The sequence below is a fragment of the Octodon degus genome, unplaced genomic scaffold (genome assembly GCF_000260255.1).
Source record: "Octodon degus isolate 3935 unplaced genomic scaffold, OctDeg1.0 scaffold00041, whole genome shotgun sequence".
NCBI lineage: Eukaryota > Metazoa > Chordata > Mammalia > Rodentia > Octodontidae > Octodon > Octodon degus.
This window is the reverse complement of record NW_004524617.1, coordinates 7,589,882-7,599,018: the sequence shown is the minus strand read 5'-3', so window position 1 is coordinate 7,599,018 and position 9,137 is coordinate 7,589,882.

The window sequence follows — 9,137 nt, the reverse complement described above, 5'->3', positions numbered from 1 at the left end:
TCCATAAAAAAATTTGCACAGTGGATATAACTGAAAGATATAACTTTAACATGCTCTACACAGTGTCATGTGAGATTGTGTATATGACAAAACAATGAAAATGGATCCTCCTCACATTAGTTTTTTTTAAAAAAATAAATTTCATTTTATGTTAAAGAGGAAAGAATGATAAAAAGATGATACACAATTTTAAAATACAATAATGGATGACTAACAATGGTTAAAGCATATTGTTATCTGCAGTGTACTTGCTCAGATTACAAGTTAAAGGCATGAAAATTTATTTGAACCATATAAAGAAATAATTTATTTTAATGAACTAAGAGAATTGATAGTATAATTATCTGATCTGTCTTTTTCATCTGTCTGTCTATCGATCTCTATTTACTTTTCTCCGTTTCTCTTCTTTTTTTTTTCCTTTCCCTGTCCCAGTTACTGTGGGGTTTTTTTGAGCGATTTCTTCACCTTGCACAATATTCATTATACATTTTGGATCCTTTTTAATTTCTTACACTAGGGAGACAATATGAAGTTGACTCACGTCAGTCTGATTTATTTCACTTAGGAGTATGATCTCAAGTTGCATCCATTTACCTATATAAATCTTGAATTTATCCTTCTTTATACTCAAGTAGTACTCAATTGTATAAAAATATCGTAACTTTATTATCCATTCCTATGTAGATAGCATTTGAGGTTTTTCCAAGATTTAACTATTACAAATTCGGTTTCTGTAAACATGAGTGCACATATATTGTTGTAATTCAATGCTTTTAATTCTTTTGAGAAAATACCCAGAAGAAGAATAGGTAGGTCAAATGTGACCTCTCATCCTACTTTCTTGTGGATTGTCCACACTGATCTCTGCTATAGTTGTACAAGGTACACTCCCACCAAGAGTGGAGAAGTGTTCCTTTTCCCCCAGTGCCTCTCTGATAGCCTGATATATTGATCATATTCTCTCTTTTAAATCCATGAATTTATCAAGGGTTTGGTCATTCTTTTCAAATAGAATTGAATTTATTCTTCCCCTACTTCTCAATGTGGAATAAGTTGGTTATGAAAGTATTAACTGTGTAAACATAAAATACACTTCTTTTTTTAGTCTTAAAGCACTCATGTATTTATTATTTTAGGGAAACAAGGTTGCATGGTAGTATTTTATGATGCCTTTAATTTCCTTAGTTCTCTTCTCACCTCTTTCTCTTTCGTGGTGAAAGGTGCTGAAGCATCTCCAGATGACTATTGTGTAACAGTGGAACATTCTTACTTTGACCAAGCTGAAGGTATGAAAGAAAGTGAGCAAAGAGATGATTCATTGTGGACATTAGGAAATCAGAGTAATTAAATTAGTATTTGGAGTGTGGAGTGGAAGCAACATCTTTTGACATGCCCCACACAATGTTATGTGACTCGGTACATGACAAAATATTGAAAATAGACTTTTCAGATTCTCTTTTTTATTTTTATTTTTTGGTGGAACTGGGGATTGAACTCAGGCCTATTTTACTGAGCTATCTCCCTGGCCTCCAGTTTCTCTTTTTTAAATCTATGAATATATCAAGGACAACATAAGTTTTCAAATGAATTTGAAACTATGTTGCCTTTAATTATACATATTCACTATGTTGTTTATAAAAGTGTTAACCCTGTAAACATAAAATACGCTGAAAACTTTAGTCTTAAAACATTCATTACTTCCTTTTTTTAGACAAACTTAGAGTAGTATTTTATGATGCCTTTAATTGGTTTAGTTTTTTGTTTGTTTGTTTGGATTTTTGATCCTTGATATAGGGTGTTGCTATGCAGTTTGGACTTATAGCGATCCTCCTATCTCATCCTCCCTAGTGCTGGGATTTACAGGTGGGCATCACCACATCCAGCACCTGCACAGTTATCCCATGCTTTGGGAGCTGGTGTGGCTTGCCATACTAGGAATTGAACTCGAGACCTTCTGCTGGCCAGGCAGACCCTTACACTGCCAACGTATCTCCCTGTCTGTGTTTAGCTCTTTTCTGACCTCATTCTCTTTTGTGGTAAAAGGCGCCAACGTGTCTCCAGATGACTATTGTGTAACAGTGGAACGTTCTTATTTTGACCAAACTGAAGGTATGAAAGACAGTGAGCAAAGAGATGTTTTATTGTGGACATTAGGAAATCAGGGTAATTAAATTAGTATTTGGAGTATGGAGTGAAAGCAGTGTCTTTTGACTTGCGCTTTACAGTGGTATGTGACTCTGTATATAACAAAATACTTAAAACAGACTTTTCATATTCTTTTTTAAAATCTATGAATCTATCAAGGATTAGATGTATCCAAAAGGAATTTAAACTATGTTGTCTTTTTTTTTTTTTTGTATTTTAGGACAGGGTCTACAGGGTGTACAGGGTCTACAGGGTCTCACTACGAAGATTGGACTTGTAGTAACTTTCCTGTGTTCATCCTCCCAAGCGCTGGGATTATAGGCTCATGCCACCACGCCAAGTCTCAGTCACCATCTCAGCATGCCACAGGGGACGGGGCTGGCACTGTACACTAGGGATCCAAACTGGGCTGCTGTGCTCTACCGAAGCAGGCACTTTAGTCCACTGAGACATCTGGCTGGCCCTTTACTTATAAATTTTGACAAAGTTGTTCATGAAGGTGTTAATTGTAAATGTAGAATATGCTAAAAACTTTAGGTCTTTAAACAGTCATTCATTTCTTATTTTTTTTTTGAAAGAAAGATACACAGTAATGATCTTACTTCTCTTAGTTCTCTTCTGACCATCTCCTATTTTGTGGTGAAAGGTGCTGAAGTGTCTCCAGATGACTCTTATGTAACAGTGAAACATTCTTACTCTGACCGAGATGAAGGTGTGCCAGGCAGTGAGCAAAGAGATGATCCATCGTTGACATTAGGAAATCAAGGTAAGCTACTATATGAATAAGGAGTGAAATCAGTGTCTTTTGATGTGCCCTGTGCAGTGGTATGTCAGATTCTGTACATGACAAGATACAGAAAGTAGTCCTTTTTTCAGATTCTTTATTTTAAATATATGAGTTTATCAAGGATTAGCTCACGCCTTTCAAATGGAATTGAAACTACCTTTACTTATAAATGTGAACTAAATTTTTTAAAGGGTAAAATGAAAATATAAAATATGCATAAATCTTTGAGTCTTTAAAGTATTCATTCTTATTTTTGAAAAAAGATTACAGGGAAGTATTTTATGATTTTGTTTTTTTAACTTCTTTTCTGACCTGTTCCACTTCTTTGGAGACAGTTTCACAAGTGTCTGCAGATGACTATTGTGAACCAATGGAACTTAAATGCTTTGAACGAGCTGAAAGTATGATAGAAAATGGGTAAGGAGGTGATCCATGTTGGATGTTGGGAAATCAAGGCAATTGTATTACCTTTTGGATAGTGGATGGAAAAATATATATTTTGACATGTCCTACACAGTGGTATGTGACTCTGTATGTGACATAGCTTTGAAGATAGATTCTCTTAATATGCTGAGCTGTAAAAGGCTCAAGTCAACAACTTCTGACATTGCCAGTCTTATGGATCACCCACTGCTATTATGGACTAGTAGACTATATTGGATTATTTTGCTGAATTTGTACACCTGCAATGTTTAAATGGCAATGGAATACTCACTGACAAAACTAAATAAGAAAAGGGGATATAAATGAAGAACCATTTTGTATCTGTATATGCAAAATAGGATAGATACACATCTACTTTCTCTTAATTCAATGAGAAGAAATATTTGCACTAGTAGTGTTTGGACAGGATAACATATCTGCCTTTTGTGCTATGAATAACCACTATGAAGATAACATTATGCAATGTATTAATTATTGAAACTGTCCTACTAATCGATTTTGAAACTGTCTCATTGCTATTTGATTCTCAATAAAATTAATAAGAGAAGATATATAAATAAAGTGCAAAATAAAAGATAGGTAGTAGGACTAAGGAGCTGTTGTAATGCAGCTTGGACAATGTACCTGAAAGTGTACATAGACTTAATATGATGAGCGTCTTACGCATTATACATATTTTTTTGGTGTAAAAGCCTGGTTGTTAATATGAATGTATGATGACTAACTCTATAAGGACTTATTAGATACACAAATTAATCTGATTTTGGCAAATCAATATAAATAGGGTGAAGTGAAGAATGCAAGTGAAGAATTGAGATATGCTTAATACATCTACCAGTTCCCCACAATACATGTAATCATTATGCACTGCAAAAATGTACTAATAATTTTTTTTTTTTGTGGAACCGGGGATTGAACTCAGGCCCTTGCACTTGCCAGGCAAGTGCTTATTCCACTGAGCTATCTCCCCAGCCCCTAATAAAAATATTTTAAAAACAAAAAATAGATTCTCCTTAGAGTTTCTTTTATAAAAATATTTTATGTAAAAAAATAAAAACAATTATACAGAATTTTAAAACATCATAATAGATGATTAATAATGGTTATTATAATGCACATTGTTTTCTGCAATATAGTTGTTCAGTTACAAATTATAGGAGTGAAAAATTGTTCAAACAATACAAACAAAAACCTTTTTTTTTTAGGGAAGGGTCTATAGGGTGTTCAGGGTCTCACTACTAGATCAGACTACTAGTGATTTTCTTTACAGCTTCCCAAGAGCTGGGATTACTGGCTCGCCCCACCATGCCTAGTCCCAGTTACCACCTCAGTGTGCCCCGGGGGTGGGGCCGGCACAGCAGGCCCAGATATCTAACTCCTGGCCTCTGGGCCTGCTTGCAGGCACTTTAATCCTCTGAGATACTTGGGTGGCCCCAAAAAACTTATTTTTAATGAACAAACAGGAATTGATTGTATTATGATCTTAACTATCTTGTGTATGTATGTATGTATGTATGTATGTATATTTTTTCCGTTTCCCTTTACTTTTTTTCTTCTTTCCCCCATCCCAGTTGTTCTGTTCTTTTGAGCAGTTACTTTCCCTTGCCCAACATCTATTATAGATTTGGAATCTGACTTAGTATTTGATTTTCTTACACTAGGAAGACAATATGATGTTTTCACATTATGAGTATGGTCTCAGGATGCTTCCACGGCCAATAAAAGCCTTGAATTTACCTGGTTTATTCCCAAATAGTACTCCATTGTATAAATACACTATGACATTTTTATTCATTTCTTAGTTCATGGTTTGTGCTTCTGTAAACATGGGTGCACATATATCATTGTGGTTTGATGTTAATTCTTCTGGGAAAATGCCCAGAATGGGAATACCTGGATATAATGTGACCTCTTATCCTAGCTTTTGGAGGACCTTCTATACTGATTTCCACAGAAGTTTTACCACTCTATACTCCCACCAATAGTGGAGAGGAGTTACTCTTTTCCCCACTGCTTTGCCTGCATTTCTGAAAGCTTGATTTCTTGATCAGACACTCTTTCTTAAATCTGTGAATTTATCAAGGATCAGGTGAGTCTTTTCACACAGAATTGAAGTTGCTTTTTTTCTTGTTTAAACAGTATTAGTGCAAACCTGTATTGTTTTATTTATTTACTTTTTTATTAATTTTATTGAGAAACAAATAGCCATGAGACAGTTTCAAAACAGATTAGTAGGACAGTTTCAATAATTAATACATTGCATGCTGTTGTCTTCATAGTGGTTATTCATAGTATAAGAGGCAGACATGATATACTGTCCAAACACTATTAGTACAAATTTTTCTTCTCACTGAATTAAGAGCAAGTGGCTGTATATCTATCCTATTTTGTATACACAGATACAAATGGTCCTTCATTTATATCCCCATTTTTGGTTTAGATTTGTCAGAGATGGGTATCTCATTGTCACTTAAACATTGAAGGTGCATAAATTCAGCAAAATAATCCCATATAGTCCAGTGGTCCATAATAATAGTAGGTTATCCATAGGACTGGCAATGTCAGATGTTGTTGACTTGAGCTTTTTACAGCTCAGCATATTAATATGGCTTTACTTTTTATACCTCGTTTTTATACTTTTCTGCTGGATTGTTAAGACCAAGATAAAGCAAGACCTATAAAATAAGAAATGTAACTTTTGTATCTGACAAGGTCTGTCAAATCACCTCAGGATTTACCCTGGAACCATGTACAGCACCTTGTAGATCTCTTGTCAGTGCCAGCCAAGTGGATGAGTCACAGCCATTACTTGACCAATTTGCTCTCTGTGAAAAACGGAATGTTTTCTCTCTATGTGACTCTCCTTATGCACACACTCCATTGTAAATCTTTTTCCTCTGTGGCACCTTAATCTCCTTGATCAGAAAATTTGAGACACAACTGTGTTACAGGATGTTACTCTACAGGTTCTCTTATGTCCTGAATTCTCACTGACCTTGAATGGCTAGGGCCATAATGTTGGCTGTCCTTGCAGCCTTTCTTTTTCTCTAAGTTTTGGTCTGGAAACTGAAGTTGTTAACCCTCCAGAAGAGAAGGTTAATGATATTATCTTGTAACATAGGCAGTTGAGCTTAAGCTCACTGTCTGTCTGAATATCAAATATCTTAGACATAGCATGGAACAGATATTTTACATCAAGTATTGATATGTTAAACTTAAATCCCTAAAGAATGTGAAGAAAAAAATAAAAAATAATATGTAAAAATTTAAAAAGTAGGAATTGTTAATTACATATTTTTACAGAGAAATTTAGAAATCTAACCATATATAGCATTTTAACAGGAGAGACCTATGACATTTTTTTCTTGTCTCTTGTGCTGCCCCTACTTCTGATTTGGTACTGAGTTGTTTATTAAAATGTTAACTTTGTAAATTTAAAATATGCTGAAAACTTTCACTTTTTATGCACTAACCCATTTCTTAGTTTTGTGAAACATAATTTTGGAGTAATATTTTATGATGCCTCTTTAATTTTTTGGCATCCTCCTCTTTTTTGGAAACAGCTGCACACATGTCTCCAGAGTATTACCAAGAAACAGTGGAGATTTCTTGCTTTGATGAAACTGAAGATACGGCAGAATGTGAACAAAGTGATGATGAATCTTCCCAGTTAGGAAAACAGGGTAATTGTACTAGAGTTTGGACCGTGGACTGAAAAACTTACCTTTTGACATGTCTACGTGAGATTCTGTATATGTTGAAATTATGAAAATAGATTTTTCTCAGATAGTTTTTTAAGAAATACATTATATTTTATGTTAATGAGAAAAATAATAAAAGTCATGCAAAATTTTTAAACATGATAATGGGTGATTAAGAATGGTTAATGTATTGCATATGGTTATCTGCATTACATGCAGTTGCTCAGATTACAAACAAAGTTTTGCAAAATTACTGAGGCTGTATAAAAAGTCATTTTAGTGAACTATAAGGATTTAGTAATAATCTTAGCTCTCTTATGTATATCTGTCTACAGACTTTTTACTTTTACCTTTCTTCATTTTTGCTTTTCTCCTCCCAGTTCTTTCCTTTTGAGCATTTTTTGCCTTTGGCCCATTTTTTGTTGTACCTTTTGGATCTTATTTATTTTTTTCATTTTTTTAAACTATAAAGACTATGATGTTGACACATGTCATTATTACACTTAATGAGTATGCTCTTAAATTGCATCCATTTATCCATAAAAGCCTCACCTTTATCTTTTTTTATAACATCGCATTACTCCATTGTTTAAAAATTGGTAAATTTTTATTCATTCTTAGATTGATGGCATTTGAGTTGTTTCCAGAATTTATCTATTACAAATTCTGCTTCTGAAAACATGGTTTCACATATATCACTGAAGTTTTATGTTTTTAATAAAAAAAGGTTTTTCCTCTGGTAAAATACCTAGAAAGGGAATAGCTGTGTGGAATGTGACTTTACTTCTTAGTCTGTTGTGGCACCTCCACACTGATTTCCACAGTGGTGGTATCAGTCTGCACTTCCTCCAATAGTAGAAAAGGGTTTCTTTGTACCCCTTGCCCTTCAACATTTTTTTAACCAGGTATTGAACTCAGGACCTTGTGCTTGCCAGACAGATGCTTACACCACAGAGCTATCTTCCTGGCCCCCTTACAGTATTTTTTATGGGTTGATTTCTTGATGAGATTTGCTTTCTTAACTGTATGAATTTATTGAGGATTAGGTAGATCTTTTCAAACAGAATTGGAAATATGCTTCCCCTACTTCTAAATTTAGACTGAGTTACCTATGAAGCTGTTAACTGTGTAAATGTAATATATATTTAAAACTTTGAGTTTTAAGCAATAATTTATTATTTTCTGGATACAAGGTAATACAGAAGTATTTTATGATGCCTTTAATTTTCTTAGTTTTTTTTTCTGACCTCTTCCTCTTTTGTGGAGACAGGTACAGAAGTGTCTCCAGATTATGACTGTGAAACAGTGCAACTTTCCTGCTTTGACCAAACTACAGGTATGACAAAAAGTGAGCAAAGACATGATTCATCTTGGATTCATCAGGGTAATTGCATTAATATTTGGTCTATGGACTGAGACATCTTTAAAATACCCTGTGTAAGAGCCGGTGAGATAACTCAACAATCTAAAGCCCCTGATTAGGCAAGCTTAGCCAGGTGCAGGGGACCATGGTTCTATCCCTGGCACCATATGATGTGCTAGCCTCACCCTCAGGGCAAGCTGAGCTACCCCCCAAAAATATACCCTATGCAGTGGTATGTGATGCTTTGTACATGAAAATTTATTAAAAACTGATTTGCGTCAGATTCTCTTTTTCAAAACGTATTTTATGTAAAAAAAAAAACAAAAGTAATGACACAGAATTTTAAAACATAATAGGTGATTAACCATATTGAAAATAATGCATATTTTATGTTCCATGTAGCTGCTCAGATTACAAATTATACACATTAAAATTATTCAAACAATATAAGCAAAACTGCTCATTTTAATGAACTGAGAGGAATTGATAGTGTTATTATCTTGTCATATATATATATATATATTGTTTCTTTTACCTTTCCTTATTTTTTCTTTTCTCCCATTCAAGTTCTTTCCTTCTGAGCAGTTTCTGCCCCTTGCACACTATCTATTGCATATTCTTTTATTTACTTCTGAATTTTCTTACACGAGGAAGACAGTATGATGTTGACACATGTCAGTTTGATTTATTTCAGTTA